The sequence below is a fragment of the Emys orbicularis genome, chromosome 5 (genome assembly GCF_028017835.1).
Source record: "Emys orbicularis isolate rEmyOrb1 chromosome 5, rEmyOrb1.hap1, whole genome shotgun sequence".
NCBI lineage: Eukaryota > Metazoa > Chordata > Testudines > Emydidae > Emys > Emys orbicularis.
The window spans coordinates 57,006,083-57,020,107 of record NC_088687.1 but is presented as its reverse complement, the minus strand read 5'-3'; positions in this window follow the sequence as shown (position 1 = coordinate 57,020,107).

The following is a 14,025-nucleotide window of genomic DNA, read 5'->3' as shown; positions in this document are numbered from 1 at the left end:
TACAAAGAATGCATTTCTTTTAGCATGTTTTGTAGGCACTAATGTATGATACTGTTATGGTACATAAACAGTTACAGCAGCTAAGTATGACTCCTGTACATTGTAAAATTATTTTAATTTCTGACAGGGTAGTGGGTTTATTATTCAAGTCAATTCAATTTTATTAAATCCCCTATGACATATGTCTCTTGCAAATACGAAAGAATCCATACACAACCTAAACCAACATCAGTATCCATGTAATACATTAAAATGTCAATCAGAACTGAATAAGGGCAAAAATTGCTACAGATTTGATTACTACTAAAAAAATCCGAAAAATGCTATCTTTTGAGATGGTAATAACATTATTTTTTTATATAAAAGAAGTAAAATCCAGAGTGTTCTCAAAAGCTGGAAAATTCTACAATCCAAAAGATAATGAGGTAGATCTTCCAATGCTTCAATTTTACATGAGCAAAAATGAAGACGTGAAGGAACTTTTCCATAACTATTTTAAAGACAGCAATTCCCATGGGTTGGAATATTAACTGAGTATTTGCCTTCCATAACAGATAATTTGATAACTCATACAAATATGTTTCAAAAACGTGTCCTGTCTTCAAAGAAGAAAACCAAAAGGCAAATTTAGAATCATGAATCATAGCCAGATCTTCTTGTTAGGTAATATCTGTCACTTCTCTGTTTGAGTAGTTGATTATGTCGGTTAAAAGATATTGACAATAAGTGAGAAATAGAAAAACCCAACCTAGTTATAATAAATTGGAGGGTCTTATACCATGAAAATAAGGAGTATCCTGGTGGTTCCTCCATCTCCTGAAGGCAAAAATGAGGCAATCTAAAATCTGGAAAAGTACAGATCTTAGACCGGGGTCGGCAACCTTTCAGAAGTGGTGTGCCGAGTCTTCATTTATTCACTCTGATTTAAGGTTTCGTGTGCCAGTAATACATTTTAATGTTTTTAGAAGGTTTCTGTAAGTCTATACTATATAACTAAACTATTGTATGTAAAGTAAACAAGGTTTTTAAAATGTTTAAGAAGCTTTATTTAAAATTAAATTAAAATGCAGAGCCCCCCGGACCGGTGGCCAGGACCCAGGCAGTGTGAGAGCCACTGAAAATCAGCTTGCGTGCCACCTTTGGCACATGTGCCATAGGTTGCCTACCCCTGTCTTAGACCAATATTTAAGAAAAGTAATATAAGCTCTACTACTTACAGTAAAAATAGCCATCTTGACATGTAAAAACAAGGTGAGGTAGAATTTAGGAGAATTAAGTGTCCTCAAAAATATATTGAATGATCTCTAAGGCTAAAATTTGGCCCCTAAATCAAACTTCAGCTCCATATGGTCCCTTTATTTTAAGTCTTTATGGTAAGAGACCAGTGGCCAGAATGATAAAACTTTATCCCTAAATAAGTAAAAACAGAGACTTGTTCTACAGGATGGCCTTCTATCAGCCGCTCAAGTTGCAGAGGGTAGTTTCCAAAAATCATGACCTTGGTCTCCTTATAATGGAGAACCAGGTCTTTAAAGTTATAATAGGAGGAAAAATGAGATGATAACCAGTGGAGGCCTCTTGTAGTTTGTGATAAAACAATCTATATATTGTAGAATTATTTTAATTTCCTACAGGGTAATGGGTTTATTAGATGTACCTTGATACTTTACACCTAGATCCCTGGCCCATTTTAGCCACTTTAGTATCATTTGTCTTTATTAATGTATCCAACTTAAAAACTATCTAATCTACTATTTCTCAATCCATGCATTCATAGGGGATATAGATAAACAGTAATGGACATGACGTTTCTTATAGGTGTGTGTATATATATATACATTTACATATATACACACACATAAGAAGCAATAGGTATCTGAACTGTGAAGTTAAAAGGTTGAAAATCACTAGACCGCCTGGGATATGTTTCTGTCACTTTTTTCAGTTTCAAATTTATATTATATTCATAGATGTGAAATAGCCATTTATAGTTAGATTTGTACATTTCCTTTGCTCTCTGCCTCCTTGTACTGGAGTGATCAAGGCCTTCAGTCGCAATTAAAAGCTGCAGCTGCACTAACAATCTTGTGCTTTATAACAGACATTTTGCTCCAATTCAGATGTGTCTACACCTTTCATTAGCGCTTTACTGCTCCATGGGCATTCTGGACTTCTGACTTTCATTTTAAATCACTAAACACACACACAGGTTATTATTTCTCTGTAGTTGAAAGTTAAAGCACCTTGAAAGCTATATCTGCACCTGTCATAGTGATGTGACCCTAAAAACACTCTCCTGAGTAAGGTGTTGCAAGGTTTGGTTCTTTCTTTTGAAACTATAGGAGGCAAATTCTGCCCTCAGGTGCAAGTATGTCTTTTGGTGCAGTGAAAGTGGCCTATATATCTATCTGAAGGCTACATTTAGCTATAATCAGCGGTTGTGATACCTCTCCTCTGTGTTACAAATCTTTCTGACATCACAACATTTCAGTTTTCTTATACTGTATGTCTATAGGTTTGCTCCTGCTCCCATTGACGTCAATAGCACAACTTGCATGATGTCAGAAAGTGCAAGATAAGGCATTTAGCATTCTGTGCCTAACTGTAGTGAACTCTAGGGGCCTGATTCCACTCTGGGGTAAACTATTGAACTGAATGGACATAAACTGAAGTAAAACCAGTGTGAGGGGAGAACCAGGGTACTTAAGGAGGCCTGATTCCTCTCCCACTTATACTGGTGTAAATGAGGAATAGCGCCACTGAAGTGAATAGTGAAGTCTCATACTGATCTTACATCGATATAAGATCAATAGGAGAGTGGAATAAGGTCTCGTTACCAAACTGTAATAAGTGTCAACATCATTGCTAAATGATCAATTTAAAATACCAGGAACTAGTGGCAGATCAAAATCAGAATCATGTATCTAACTGCCTTATCCCAAAGCTTTGGGCATTCAGACATAATGGGACTCAGACTAAATGGAGGAGTGGTACAGATTCTGGAAGACAAAAACCACCCAGGAAGTTTTGCCAAACCAAAACTGTGTCCTACTTTTGTCCAGTTCTATCAGAAATGTACATAGGATGTAGGCATGCCATTAAACATGAAATCAAACCAACCCTTCCCCCAAAACAAACCAGCCCAACTCTGCTGGCCCTTTTAAAGGTTCTATCACACATTTACCTGTGGTATATTTTTACATAAGAGTGAAACCAGGAGCTGATCTCCCAGTTAGAATTTTTTTGTTCAAAAAAACAACAATCCCAAACCCTTTGCCATAATTAATCTGGTTAGAAACCTGCAAATAAATGGCAGATTTAGTGCAGCACAACTTGAAGGAAGTGGCTGTAAAGGAAAGCAAGAGAGAGAGAGAGCTAAATGTGTTGGTCAAAAGAGAAAAAAAGTAGAGTCAGGAGAGGCTTATTAGGAGGGCAGGGATTGAGAAGATGAGTTAAAATGATGAGGACAAAGTATTCTTGGTAAGCCTGGAATTCCTTTTGGGGGTTCTGCTGTCATTGGCAAACCACACAAGCTTCATTCATCTGGGCACATTTATTCCTAGCTTAATCCCCCTGAAGTCAGAGATGAATTTGGCCTGTGGTGTTTAAGATGTCATCAGAAGCCCTTGATGGAATTATGGCCTAGCAATATACAGTTGCATGTACATAATTCTCTACGTAAAATTCATGTGTTATATATTGTAAAAGAAATGAAAGGTAGCTGTTAATTCCAAGGCTTATAAATATGTCAGTGGGTTTTCATAACTTATTAATAAATTACAAGAATTTGTAATTGTAACCACTCAAGTGGTTTATGATGTCACCAGACCCACATGCTGCACTGTACTTATAATTAAGTACTGTACCTTGCACGTTTCTTTTGGTTTTCTTTTTAATGGAATAGATACAGCCCATTAAAAATAAAACCACATTTGTTCTTTGCACTGACATCTTCATTGCTTCCTCTCTTTCATATTCTCTTTTAAACTCTTTTTTGTCCCAAGTTTTTCCTCTACTTAAGAACAAAAATTTATATTTATCTAAATTAAAAAGAACAATTGCTGCAGCAGCTATTTTTAATCAGAGATAGGGCTGAAGTAAAATCAAATATCCAAACTGGCGCAAAGCTGAAATTTGATCTGAATCCTAACTGTGTGGCTGCCCACCCTCCCACATCACTAATGGTAGTGTTGGTTAAAAAAATGGGAAAATGATGATATAATTCAAAATTTTGTGTTTGTTTCCCCTTTGATCTATGCTTTACCATTAGCATCCATATCTATTTTTAATAGTGCGTCAGTGTTTGATCACAAAAACTAGACACAGAGCGGGCTAAACCTTGTAAATGAGATTTAAAAGTAACAAACCGATTTTACAGTGCTATTTAACACCACTGATAGAAGGCAGGGAAAAATGTAAGCTCATACTTCGTAAGTTGCAATTTAGTAATGCCATGTCACCTACACAATGCCAAATTCTGATCTCAGATGGTTTATTAATTAGCTCTATTAGTTTGTGGTCAGTTTTGGTATATGTGACAAGTCTAGTGACAAGTGATTTTTGGCTGCCTCCATTTTTTAGTGCCAAAATCAGACACCTTAAAGTGTGGGTGCTCAGAACCTCCTGAAACTCATGCTTTGGTAAGGATTATCAAACTGGGCACTCAAAATCATTGGTCTCTTTCGAACTCATAGGCCATTATATTTGGTTTGCATTTAATTTTCCAAAGAAGAGAGAAGATGTAATAATAGCTATTGATGTCTGAGGACTGACTCCTACCATGTGACTGGGAGGTATATAATTTTATAATCCTGAACCAAGCTATGTAACGGGGGCCAAGAAATACAGACCATTCTCTTACCAGCACTCTGGTGTGTCACACCCTTATTAAATTATATATAATACATCATCTAGTGGTATATTTAGTAAAATTAGTTAGCTAAAAGTGTAGTGTGACATCTCACTATTGAACTTTGCTATTAACTAGAGCTGATCCAAAAAAAGGTTAAGTACATTTAATGAAAAACTTGATTTTATGTGATTTAAACAATTTCATAACTTCATTTTTTGACAAAAATAATTTTGAACTAAATCTTTTGAAAAATTTCATTTAATTTTGTGGGAGGGTAGTTATATCAACATTTTTTGCTTTTAAATTTTCATCAAAAATGGCAAATTTCAAATAAACAAACATACTTTTACAAAACATTTTGATTTAGTTGAAACATATTTTAATTATTTTTTGCTCCCAGGTGAAAACTTTCAACCAGTTCTTCTACTAATCTTTACTGAGAAGAGGGATAAAACCACTTCTTGTATTGTGATTGTATTTTGTAAGAAGGATCAAGGCTATGCATTAACAAAATAAGAATTAGCAGGGGTTCTGCTGTATTGAAATGCATGTATTCTGGGCCTGTTCCTGCTCCCAGGATTGATTTGTTCTGACATTGATTTCAGTGGAAACCGAATCCAACACTTAACGTGAGGAGAGAGAGAGAGAGAGAATTCTAAATTACATCCAATTTTATGACCCCTTAATTTAAAATATGGGGAGTGATGCATCCAGTATTAAATAACATATGTTGTTGCATTAATTTGCTCTTCTGAAGATCTTAAATAAATGAAACAAATTAAAAATAAAACCATTTCCATTAGCCATTGAACTGATCCCCAAACAAATGCATTTGAAGTGTCTCCTGTGCCTTTATTCACACACACACACACACACGTATACAGATTTTGTGCAATGAAACAGGTGTCTTGTTCAACAAAATGGTCTTATTTTTTACTTTCATATTTATCTGGAAACAAAAAAAGTATAGATACACACAGAATATTAGCAGCGTTCCAAGTCACATTTTATGAAAGCAGATTAGATTTTATACAAATGAAACTGGTGTACATTTCAATGAATATTTTTACTCGGGCATGAATCGACTGTTCTTAACAACAAAGTTTAAAAAGCCAGTCCAAAATTTTAACACTTCAATGCATTTTTAAATTATGCATTTAGTCATAACAATTAAAAAAAATACTGGAACAAAAATAATTTTTAAAGTAGCACATGTACATTAGATCAGAAGATGGTTTCATATATTTTATTAGCTTAAAGGACACAGAATAACACTACCTAACCAGAACTCCAGGCATGCATGTACATAAATATATTAAATTAAAAGTAATTATACACTTAAACATCCTTTTGTCTAAAAAAAAAATTAAATCCACAGATTAACAATAAATCCAACTCTATGCATTTACCACTTCATCAAGACACTGCTGTTCAGTTTTTAAGATATTACACATATATTTGTTAGAATTTATATGCATTATACATATATTATATATTACATAAGTGTGTATACATACATGGTCTTCAATAATAATATAATACTTTGCACTTACATAGCACTTTCCATCTAAAGAGCTCAAAGCGCTTTACAAAAGTTGGCATTATCACCAATTTGTAGATCGGAAACTGAGGCACAGAGAGATTAAATCACTTGCTTAAGATCACATAGAGAGGCAGTGGCAGGAAACCCAGTCTTCTGACTCTAATTTCTTTGCTCTAAACATTAGACCATTCTGCTTGCCTAAAGAAATTACACACAGTACATCGTGGTTTGTAACCACATACTTAGACATATAAACCTATGGATTATGGTCCTGATCCAAGAAAACACTTAAGTACCCGCATAACCTTAAGCACATGACTTCAGTGGGATTACTCATGTACTTAATATTACTCGAGCGCTCCAGTGCATTGCTGGATAGGTGCTGCCTGTAGGTGTTAAGTAATGTAATACGATTTAAAGATATTTAAACATAGTTTGAGTGAAGATATTTTCCCACGTTTAAAATGCATGTACCGTATTTGATAGTTATTGTCAAAAAATAACACTACAATATGTGGTCAGAGGAATGACATTATAGTAAGGTCCTCAAATGTCAAATTTTGCTAATTTCCCCTTTTTTGCAGTGGCTACTATTAAAATTGTTACAAATATGCTTTTTGCCTAATTCAAATAAAAACAGTATGATATTTCTGAAAATTTATAAAGAGAATACTGGGAAAATAATGGTAATACTAATAGCTGCAAATGAGGCTCTATTCCTGCATTATTATCCATGTGGGCATAGCAGGCTGACTGGGAGAATTATTGTCTCTGATATTAATGGTGATTACTGCAAATGCATCAGTTGAGTTTCCACCTGTTATGACTGTTTATCTTGGTGTGAATGGGGTCTAGCTTGTACTATGCTGGGCTTGCATTACGTTTTGTGACTCCTTCTAGAAATGTCTGGACTAATTGGATTTGTATGTCATATTAACACATCACCTTCTGATGCAAACTACTTCCTACTCTTTGTAGCAACACACATCCTCCAGATAAAAAAAATAAAAAACCCCAGTCCCCAAGAGGTAAGGCAAACACAGCTGCTACACTCATGTGCACGCATGCACTTTCTCTAACATTTCAAGATGTCCTGGAGACCTTTGAAATTTTAAAATATTGTTATATCAGGTATTGTTTCAGTTTTATTTTTATTGCAAAACTAAACAAATGGGAAAATATCCTAGACAATGTCAAAGAAACTTAAATATTTAATGCACTGGGCCACATTTGTCACTCGGAATGGGATGGATGTTTGCTTGTAGAATTTAAAACAAAAATCTCATGCAATGTGATACCATCTTGTTGGTTTGAACACATTTCTAGTGATAATTTCCAATATATTTGTTTATAAAAGCCAGTATATGTACTGTAGGAATTGTAGTACACATGTTCAGTAAAGAGTTTTCTATTAGCATACATGGTTTGAAATGATCACTAGAAATATATGTAGGTCATCCAGAACAATAAAATCTATCCATTGCTCCTTTCAAATCCAACCCTGCAGTCCTTCTGTAAAGAAAACTCCTACTAAAGTCTGTGGGAATTTTGTTTGAGTAAGGACAGCAAGTATGGTGCCTTTATATATACAGCCCATACTAGTAATTAGTAATACCTTATAAGTGGGCTGGGGATGGATGAGTGATCAGTCTCTTTGCTATCTAGTGAAATCTCACATCATATCTAAGCCATTGCATATTTGGTATATGTCACTACTTATGTATGTATATTGGGCTGTAAAGTGGTGACACTGTTCTTTCCCAAGACAATGTATTAGTAATACTGCCTTGTAAGTCAGAACATCTTTTGTAAATCCACATGGAATTATTTGCAGTACTCTGATTTCTTGGAAGATCTTACTATGAATATATAGCATGTCTAATTCTACCATTGAATATGTGCATACAACACCCATTGATGTCAATGGATGTGCATATCTGCAGGCATAATTTTGCCCAGTATATTGTGTGCATGTATGCAAACACCCAAGTCCTGATTCTGCAAACACTTATGCACATGCTTAACATTATTACTGAGAATAGTCCCGTTGAGTCCAATGGGACTGCTCATGGTAGTAAAGTTAACTACTTGTGTGTTTGCAGGATTGGGGCCATCGATTGGATTTGAATGGTGTAGAATTCTTACGCCATATTTGAAAATGTGTCCAAGGTTCTAGTGAATTGTTAAGTTCAATAGATGAAATCCTGGCCCCTTTGAAATCAATAAAAGTTCTGCCATTGATTTCAGTGGATCCAGGATTTTACCTTATATGTCCAGTTGGGGTCCACTTCAGTATCTTGTTATGGTTGGCTCATAAAATGGGACCATTGGCATTGTTTTTAGTTACCTTCTTGCCTACTCACATATATTCAAAAACCTAAGATAAGAACAAGTGTGTGAAAGGAGAATAACTTACTGTGGGTCAAGTGCTACACATTTTTAAACAAATAAAAAATAATCTGGCAACAGAATAAAATCCTCACATAACTGATGGCAATACCTGTAACAAAACACAAAAAGGACTAGATATACTCTGTACATAACAACAGGCCTGGATCTGCTGTCCTTGCTCTAGTAAAACTTCCATCGAGACTAATGGCTGCAGGAACAGGCTTGAAGGGATAATGTATGCAGTGATATCTGCAGTGAAGTCCTGCTGCTGAGTAAGTGGATATCTTCTAAGGACTTAATCCTAAAACTAACGTCAGTGGGAGTCTTTCAGTTGACTAGAGTGGACTTTAGATCAGGCCCTCAGAGAAACGCTAAAGTAATTGAAGGCTAAGCATTCAAGTGGTCTCCACTCTTGTTTTCATACTTATATACTCTGAAAAGTAGAGTTAGTCAAAAAATTTTGAATGAAAAGTGTATTGAAATATTCCCCAGTTCTCCCCTGAAAATGATGAAAATTTTATCAAAACCCTATTGACTTTTTCAACATTTTTTTCAAAACTTTTTATTTAAATGTTTATTAAAGTAGGGTTTTTTTAATCGAAAAGTAGGTTTTTGGTAAAATGGTTATGAAAACCTGGTTTTTGGTAAATGAAGAAAATTGGAAACCATTTTGCCAATGTTTAGGGTAAAAAATTGATTAAAAATCCCCCAAATAGGTCAGTTTTGAAACCTACCAAATGGAAACAACTTTGACATTTCAAAAATTTGTCATGATATTTTTCTCATTTTTGATCAGTTCTTCTAATGAGATTACATTTTGACTAATTCAATAGACTGTTAACTTGGTAGTTAACATTAATGATTATTTTAAATATCTAATACCTTCTTAAATACTTGCACAATCAGTGAAAATTTAGCTGAGCAATATTTCTTTTTAGGCAGTATCAGTTTTCTCCCTTAGGCTCCAATCCTGCAACAATTTATGCATGTGACTAACTTAATACATGTGAATAATCTTCAACTCAGTGGGACTGCTCACGTGTAAATTTACTCCTGTGCTTAAGTGTTTGCAGGATTGGGGCCTCAGGCACACGTGTGTGCAAGTTAGCTTCATCCTTGTTTGTAATCCAATGCTAGGGAAAGAGAGAATTGTGAGGATCCACATTCCTTCATTCTGGGGAATCCCCTTTTGTTTCTCATTTGAGGGTTCTGATGGCTAGACTGGAAACAATCCCCTTCAAAGCTAATGCCAGTGCTGTTTTTTGAACTACCCGGCAGTTTGACTGTATAATAAACAACTGCCTAGCTCAAGCAGGTTACCTCCTTGACACTACTGAGCTTCATGATCTAAGAGTGAGGGACACGAGACTGCTACTCCTGAACCACAGCACATAGTGAATGACCAATGCCAACCAAGCTACAGTATTAGAAGTGGAAAAAAACCCCAAACCAATCGACCAAAAAAATAACACAGGCAGAATAATCAAAACTATCACTTAAAAATACCAGTATTTTGTTTAAATTCTGCATGTAACGTGCCATGGGAAGGCCACTTTAGTGAGGCATCTGTCTATAATATGGATTAAAAAATAGTGAGCAGAAACAGCATGGAAATACTGATCTTTGCTATGAGGAAAGAGCTATCACGCCAAAATTAACAGAAGTGAATGGGAGAAGCAAAAGATGCTGAAGTTATCATGGCTGCCGGTTCAGAATAGTTCTCCCTGATACTGATATTTGGATAATTTGGATGCATGGAACACAGTAACCTCTGAGGACTTGTAGACACTGTGGGCCAACATCTGCTCTTTGATGGGCACGTGTAGTTCCCTTAAAACCAATGGAAGACGTTTTGTGCCAATCTGAGGGACGATTTTGGGCTAATATTTGCAGTTGGACAAGTCAGAAAAATCAGCTTAATGATTTTTGTGACTAGAAAGTAGAACAATTTGGGGCTAGTTTTATGTCAAATTCTTAACAGAACAAGTCTTTGCATCTCATACTGTCATATGTGGAGTAGAGAAGATGGTTCAATGGATATGCAAATATTAGACCTTCCACCAGATCAGTGGTGCATGCTATTTTTTTCAGAGAGAGGAAAGAGAGTTAGCCAGTGGTAAAGTGGTAAAATGAGAAATATAAATGGGTTCAATCCAGCTGGAAGCTAGAATAGAGCTATGTTGATATAAATACATTTTTTCCTCTTTGAGGGGAAAGACACCTGAAGGAATGTTTGAAATGTATATTGTGATGGAAACAAAGGCATGGATGTGTTTCATAATGACCTTATTAAAATAAAAGACAGGAGAGAGAAACTCAAGCACATGCAAAAAACCCTACCTGGTCTCCTTAGCTGTTTGCCCCATTTAGCCAGTTTCATTTGGAAGCTCTGTTTTTCATGCTGGAAAACTCTTACTGAATACATAAGAATAGCAAACTAGCAATAAGAGTGCTACAGAAATAATTTAATTTTTGCATGTCAGTTCTCTGCAGTCAAACTTCTTTAACATTTTAGACTGTCATGTTAGGAAAAGGTGAGAGGAGGGTGACCTTAGTTTACTCACCCCTTTCAATATTTAGTGTAATTTCTTTTGAAAAATATGCAGTTCAAACTTCTAATGAAAAATATGCAATTCAAACTTCTTTCAAATGGACAGTCCTCATGTTATGTTACACACCCTGAGGGGCTTAATGGAGAGAGGCCTGCTTCCACGGGATGGAAAAGATGTTTAATAATGCAATGAAACACAAACTCCTCTCTATCTCCCCCTTTCCCCTCACCCCCGATATTTTAGATCGGTTCTTAGTAATAAGTATTGCAATCTTTCTGGAATGTGTCAAATGGATTTTATTTTATAAATTGATATGGATGTTTAAATTTTTAGGATGGAATCCTGCCCCACTGATGTCAAACAGGTGTTTTGCCATTGATTTTGATGAGGCCAGGATTTTACCCTCAGTCTTTAATGGAGTGCTGATGTCTCTTTTCACCAGTAACAGTAACTAGGGGCCCTCTGGATACTAGACATTTTGTTGTTATAAGCTAACATCCGTGACTCTGGATAACTTCTTACTAGAAGAATTTAGTCTTTTACCAAAATAGATAATGTCACTTAGGGCTCGGTTCTTTTCAAAGAACTTGAAAGTGACTAGTAAAAATGGTATATCATTCCTCTTCAGTTAGGTACTGAAAATATTTGAGTCACTGCTGATATGAACAGGTTTCAGAGGGGTAGCCATGTTAGTCTGTAAGTTACAGCTTGGAATTACTTTTGTTAAAGGAAGTGAAAAAAGTGCTAGTTGTGTTGGATATTTAAATGTTACAAATAATACTGCAGTAACTTTATTCTTGTTTTGCTGACTCTATGAATAGTATAATGCATAATAAAACTGCACAATTTGACAGATTTAGACAGCTGGCTCATTCACCAGAAGTTCACATTTTGTTAATGTCACCCACGTTGAATAAGGGAAGATTAGTTGGTAAGGTCAATTTACAAAAATGGTTGTCAGGACATTTTTTTTAATTGTAAAACTTTTTGTGATGGAATTCAGTAAAAAGACTATAGGCAGAAAGCAGTGGAGACAAAGAGCTGCTATTAACCTACAGATGCAGGCGACTGCAGGGTTCATTGCAAGATTTGTCACACTGCTTAGCCAATGAAGTGTTAGTGTGACTAGAAGGGACCACCCTTTTCTGGGGTAAGAGGGCAATTTGGTCTCCATGCTCATTTAATCCTGAGACTTCTTTGAATAGACTGTCACTTGAATCTACATTGTGCAAAATTATGCATGCACTTTTTAATGCAGACTATTGTTCACTAAGCACTCAACCAAGATTTCTCAACCAATTTCCATTTGGCACGAGGTCAGCTGAAACCCAAGTAATCGTATATGGAAGGCAAGTATAGCTTTCTGTTCACTTTAGCCAGTCTCTTAACACAGATCGGGACAAATATCAAGCATACTTCCCTTGCAAATTTCAGATGTATTAAAATAAGAGACTGAAAACATCCATTAATGGAAAATTAGTTAAAAGTCACTGTCCTATAGAGGTCATTTTCTTATTGGTGGGAAATCTTGCTGGACTATGTTAGACTGCATTGCTTAAACCACTATCCACTGTTGATACAGGAACAGCAGTTTATAGGACTACGATGGGAACACTGTGGTTGTTCTGTTCTCTCTTTGTAGGTAAGTTTTTCTGTAAGGCAGTAGTGCAAAGGAAACCTTATATGTGACAGGTATGAACACACAGATCTGGCCACACATCACAGGGGATCAAGGGGCAGGGGTGGATTGGGGGTGGTCCCCCAGTCTGAAGGTATCTATAGTTAAAAATATTAACTAATGCTTTAAAAAACCTGAATACAGCATGTACACCAAATTTATTGATACATTTACAAAAATTCATTTTTTGTTAACTCTTCAAGGAACATTTACATTTAAAACCATATTTGGCAATAATTGTCATATAATGTTTTGTACAAGTGACACCTTATGTAGCCAAGATTTGCTAAAGTGAGCTCTTGTCCAGTGAAGTTCCATTCAGTGTGAAATCTGTAACAGCCTAATCATGTATAATCTGGGCAGTCCTGTTACAGTGAAAAGCACTGTTTATAAACATTTTTATGATATGCTGGAATTCTACAAAGATTGATTGGTGGTTGTTTTTTCATCCGTCGTAAAGGAATACATGTTGACACAAGGATACATGTCTAGATTAGATCCACAACACATTTAAGAGTGTTTGTTCTCTCATTCCCCGTCATTCCAATTAAGTTGGTGAAAAATGTAACTTTAGTATTTTACAGGACATGGTAAAGCTGTTTCATCTAGGTGATGTCTATATTATAAAAATAAAATAAAATAATATAAATATGTAACATGAACCCAGTGCCCAATGTTAAATAATATATATGATAAAAAGCAGACCTTCTAGGATGACTCGTTTTGAGATATGCTGATATAATTTAATTATTAAACACTTGAAACAATCTTGATATTAAGTTGCGATAACCAGATTTCTGCATCTATGCCAGATAAAGAAGTAAGTGCATAACATTCTGTAATAGAGATACATTGATGAAGGTGAAGGTTACAATCTTACAATGAATTGCCTATTTAGGAATGCATTAAGGAGTCTGGAAATATTATCTCATAGTGTAGTTTATTTCACCTTAAAAACTGTTATAACTAAATTTAATTAAATCCAGCAGTTTGTACAGTAATGTTTCAA